The following is a 6,000-nucleotide window of genomic DNA, read 5'->3' on the forward strand; positions in this document are numbered from 1 at the left end:
GGTTCCTTTTCTACATCAAGGACACAAATATTGTTAACCAAAATTCCAATCATTAGATTTTTGGCATTAGTATAATAAGTCCAAATAAAATAGGTGTAGGTGCTAGGTAGGTGGGTTATATGCTTCGGAGCTTGTCGGTTGGCAGGTTTAAGGTAGGGAAGTTGTAACTTGTAGGTACAGGTAGGTAGAAGGTAGATAGTTTGGCTGTAGGCTGGTAGGTATTAGGTGGTAGGGTAGAAAGTAAGATTAGGTTAAGTTATGATGTTTTTAATTTTCATTCAGACTTCTTAAACACTTTACGCAAGAGAAAAAGTAGAAGTTGGAATGAAGGAAAAACAATTAAGCCTGACCCAAACTTAAATAGGTACCTATAACTAACCTACAACCTACCTCCAACATACCAACACAAAACAGAAAACCTACCAGCCTACAACCTCCCAGCTTACAATCTACATTCCAACCTACAACAGTTTTTTTCGGAGTTTTACCAGCTAATGAAAATTGAAATTCCGCTGCTCTTCTCGGGCTGAACAAATTAAAATCAAAATGAAAGCTGTGTCAATATTAACAGTAAAAACATCTATTCATTGACAACTTTGGCAAGTGTTTCAAAATCAGGCAACAAATCCACACAGCCTTGCTTTTGATGCCTACCCGGCTAGCGTTATGTCCAACTTACAAGTACCTAAACCAGCAAAATTAGACAACCCAAGACTCCTTACTTTCGGTGTTATGTCCTGCCTTGCTTATAACAGAAAAAAATGATAACCACAATACAACATTTCATCACGGCGCCAGTCCCTTTCTTGAAGGCATTCAAACTTGTCCCTTTCTTGAAGGCATTCAAACTTGTTTGCAAATTGGACAAGCACTGAGCGCTACTCGCGAGAGTCCACACCTGTTTTGTTACGTGTCCATGATCATAGTATACCTCTCGTAGACGTGTGCCGAAAAGGCCCGCTCAAAATATTTGATGCGTTGGCTCCTGGGGCCTACAAAACGCATAGTGAAGGCTCGCTGGCGGCTGGAGCGTTGGCTCCCCGTTGTCCCCTCGTGTCACCAGCATCCGATTGGTCCACTCCGTCCCGTTCAAGGTTATTCTCGTCGCGGATTGGCTGGTTAGTCTGTTCGCTAGCAGTATGCGAAAACGCCGTCAACAAACGCGATGCAGTGTGTTCACCATTTTTGTGACTTTGTCACCAAATGTCTCTGGTGCCTGTCAGCTTCTGTCGCCTACAATGTAAGCGAGTAGGAAGTTTTTTTGACCTCTGTTGGGCCAACAGTTTTTTTAGGTGTAGAAGCTGACCCCGCACTTGTGCACGAACTCAGACCCCATTCGTCTAGCTCATACTGGAGCTGAAATACCGAGATTTAGGGGCATAACATGCCGTCCCATCCAGGGCAAATAACGCAATGATGCGGCAACACACCTGCAGAGAGAATTAATTCAACTTACACCGTGACAGACGAACCACGGGACGGGTCCGACAAACTACAACTTTTCATGATAGCCCGTAAATGTTTTGTGTGGGAAAAAAATAACTGCTGTCTCTAACTGAGGAGCGAACAATGAGACCAATATCACGCCATCACTTGTCGGTGCGGGGGTTTGAATGAGGATGCAGTCGGTCGCGCGGTCAGATGAGGATGTATGCAATGATCCCCATGATTACTTGATTATCGGTCATTCAGCCGAGCTCAAACAAGCATAGATGTCTCACTCATGCAACATTCAAAGGCAATGCGCAGTGTGCACTGTACATTGTGCAATGCATATCATCCACCGATGAGATTGCACGCCGCACGAGCCATGTCTGATTGCCAGATTGCGTGCCACATGCAAGTCTTAGTTCAACCGATATCACTTCACACGATATTGTTTTTCTTGCAACATAGAATGCACAATGTACTTGCTACACGCCGTAACGTTTCCGTTTTCTTGTTTACTTTTTCCTCTATTATTTCTTCTTGGATATTAGGCATATTATTTTCGGTAAGCTTGATATAACTTCAAAATTTTGCTTATTGTAAAAAAATGCCGTAAAAGTTTGCAGTATTCAGGTGAGCAAAAGCCTTGATTTTTTGAAGAATATATGTACTCTTACGGAGAACGTACCATAAGAAGAAATAACCGATAAAGATCTAATCACATCTCGATTCTCGATATAACGATAAACCTGAATACACATTGACGACGGCACAATTTCGATACAAAATGCAATAACACGATGATAAAAAATCTACCTACAGCTTCCACGGAGCTTGATTTCAGATCAAATACGATCATTGATCCACTTTTATTTTCACGCGAGATTCTTTGAGATCAAAACCAAAGCAAACTTTTAGTCGAGAGATCAAATGAAATCACAGATCTTTACTCGGTTTTCGTCAATACCAAAATGTTACTTTTTCTTCAGGGAACAGTTACACATAGTTATGCCAAAATAAATAGCGGTTCTGTTTTATAATTGATCTGTGATTCCATGCAGCAATAACTCGCCACGCCCTCACTCACCAAGTCCATGAGCTGCGAGAGCCGCAGGCCCAGTTTGACGGTAACTCGTTCCGTGGAGTTGGAGACGGGACGGATCAGCCGGTTGTAGTCGGACAGCAGGTCGTCGTACAGCCTCTTGGCGTCCGGGTTGGCTCGGACCGACGGCACCGAGAGGGTAGCCGCCATCATCAGCAGCCGCAGCAGCCCCCCGGGGCTGGTCACACCACCGTCACCGAACATCGCGCCGTCACCGAGCAGCGTCACCGGGCGTCACCGCGCGCCAGCTCGACCGCCGTCATCCGCCGCACCTGGCTCACTGCCGCTACCAGTACCGCCGCCGCTGCCGTCGCCGCCGACGGCGACCACGGCCCGTCGGCAACGGCGGCGACTAGCGGTGGAACTGACCTGCCATCTATCGGCGGAACTCGGAGTCAGCGCTGCCTAATGCAATTCCATTATTAGCGTTGGCCAATTCCGCGATGGTGGGTAATGGGGTGCATTTGTTGGAGATTTCCTGTGTGCCAGCAAGCGGCCGTAATTCGTCGCCCAAGGAGGGCGCAGAGGAGTGGCTGCCGGTCTAGTAATATCGTTGTTTTCGCGGACGGCGAGCCATTGCCGAGTGCAGGGCTCTTGTCAGGCTCGATTGATCCCGCTCTGAGACAGATATGGCGACACTGTTTGTCCAGCGAGTGGCATGAATGCGATATTTACGACAGTAAACACACTTACCGTGGCACAGAAAGTGCATCAGAGGGTCGCCTGAGGCATTCAATGCCCTGATTGGGCGGTGAACGGCACTTTGACTGGGTTTGTCCAGAGTTCGGCTCGAATACACAAAGTGATTGCACATTTAAACCGGGATGAAATAGCCGACAGACGTGAATTTGAAATTCAGAGTCGGAAAAAATAAAATCTTCCGGCGTTTGCCGCTTCAGTAGGAGTGGCTTGTTCAGATGCAAATTGGATTTTCTTTCATTACCTGAGAGATGTTTTCGATGAGCGCAAATCTTCCGCAGTAGATTTTAGATATTGCATCTGATCTCGGCACATCACGTTATTTTATTAAACGTTATCTACTTTGTAATTCCGTATCAATTCGAAGTAACTCTATTTCAGTCTGATTAGAAATTTACTAGATCATCAATTATCAAATATCAAACAACCATTTACAATGAAGGATTGAAATCATCACTGTCCCAAGACACTGATGAGTACCGCGACTGTCATACCCACGTAGCAGTTTACGAAGAAGTCTGCCCGTGACCGCGACCTCGCCGCAGCAGTCTGGCCACAAGCTGGGCAGCTTATTGGCCAAAAGCTGGACAGTTTATTGGCCGAGTGGCTGGACGCCGCTGCTGGCTCCGACATCGTGAACGGTGCAGTAAATAGCTGCAGTGAATAGCACCAGCCGCGTGACAGGGTCGCAGCAACTGCAGGGCCAATTGGTCACCAGCAGTCGAAAGCCGGCGTGCTCACTGCTCTGAACGGTGGTGCAGTGAGCTATTGGTGGGAACATGATTCGAATGCGTTGCAAAACACGACCAAATACCCATGTGGTAGCAACGGCTGGTGAACATAATTTGGTACATTTTTTGCTAACTTTTCTGAAATCGACATTGGATAGCATTACGGACACGGACACACAGACACGGACACACGGACACGGACACACGGACACGGACACACGGACACGGACACACGGACACGGACACACGGACACGGACACACAGACACAGACACACAGACACGGACACACGGACACACGGACACGGACACACGGACACGGACACACGGGCACGGACACATGGACACGGACTGCCGAGTTCGTTTGTTTACCATTCGCCCGGCGGCAGACTCGATTAATTTGTTTTCTCCGTCGGGTCGGGCTGCCTAGGACCTAGTTAATTGGGTGCGCGAGCCCGAGTAGCTCCACCGGCCAATTACGCGCCTCGAGTACCAAGGAGGGGCTCGTCACAGATCCTCGTCCAGGCTCGGGACGCACGCACGGCGATGTGTTTTCGCATACAGTTCCAGACGTAGGTACGATAAGCGTGATGTGCCCTGAGGCCCCGGCCCAGCATCACAAAACCCATAGAAAAATAATAAATTTCGAAAGCATTCTTACAAACCATGTTTGGAGAAATCTTGCAGTGTAGCTCCACATAATGCTTTTATATTGAAATGATCCCTTGATTTAGGTATCCAGTATCCTCTCGTCACGCAGGTTGAAATCAACAAAAAAATCATTCGATGACATAAGCTCAGACACATGTCAAAATTCACCGAAGTAGTCCTTGACGAGCTTCCAATCGTCGCTTACCGCTACTTATAGCTCAATGCTCTGCAGAGCCGAGTTTTATGTGCCCCTGCAGGGCATTGCAATCCATGAGGCCCAGAAGAACGCATGATCGGTCCGACCTTCAGAAAGTTTATTTCGCCACCGTTCGGCTTGTGATGGAAGAAATCATAATAGGCGATGCTGGCGAGGATTTCCTCAGGTGGGCAAAATTATACAGATTTGGGAGAAATAGTGTTAGCAAATATGCAGGATTAGGATTAGCGGTAACTTCTAAAAGCATTTGTGATCGGATATAGGTAACCATCATTTGACAAATATTCGTTTATTGTATTTGCCTTGACAACACGATTTTATGCATTTATGGAGGTTGCTATCATGAGATGTTCAAGACAGAAAAAAAGAGATATGTAGAATGAAAGAACAGCTTCTGCTGACCGATCAAAACTCAGAGTGGTTGCTGTGCTAGACAAGATGAGATTATTCAAAGGAGTAAAAGAAGTCACAATGAAAAGAAGGCACCGAAATACCATTGGCCGTTTTCACGACGGGCTATCTGGTGAATGCACCTAACTTGACCAGGTCTGTTCAGATCTGTTCCTTAACTCTATTACGGCAAATATATTTGAATAATGAGCTCACTTCATTGTTCTAGTCGATGATAATGTCTAAAAGTATGGCAAAGAAGGCATGTAAGCAATTAGCGCAACCCTAGCTTATTGCTACGAAGAAACACACTGAACCTAATTTGACCAAATCTGCACCAAATCTGACCAAATGTGTACCAGATGGCCGTCGTGAAAACGGCTATTATTCAGCTACGCTGATATTGTGAACGAAGCTGAATAATCTCGAGGATACGTGCTACTCAACCGAATCAGAGGTAACGTTAACACATACAGAGCCATCAAGTGAGAATCGGCCACTGCTGCTGCTCTTGTGTTGGCAGATGGCTGCTAAAAAGTCTCTGAAACGCCAATCAGCTGCCTCATCAACCTGTCAGCCATTAGGAGACGTCAGTGCCGAAATACCGTCATCGGCAGTCGGCGCCGACCACCTCGGGCTGCCGGGCCGCGCCGCAGATAAATGCCGCGCTCCGTGTCGATACACGCCGCCGCCGCCGCCGCCGCCGCGTATCGAGCACGGCCGTCGCTGCCGACAGCTGGCGCTGCGTCGGTGGCGGCGCGTCGGCGGCGTTGGTGGCGCGCGC

This window comes from Amphibalanus amphitrite, unplaced genomic scaffold, assembly GCF_019059575.1.
Source record: "Amphibalanus amphitrite isolate SeventyFive unplaced genomic scaffold, NRLGWU_Aamphi_draft 001946F_arrow, whole genome shotgun sequence".
Lineage (NCBI taxonomy): Eukaryota > Metazoa > Arthropoda > Thecostraca > Balanomorpha > Balanidae > Amphibalanus > Amphibalanus amphitrite.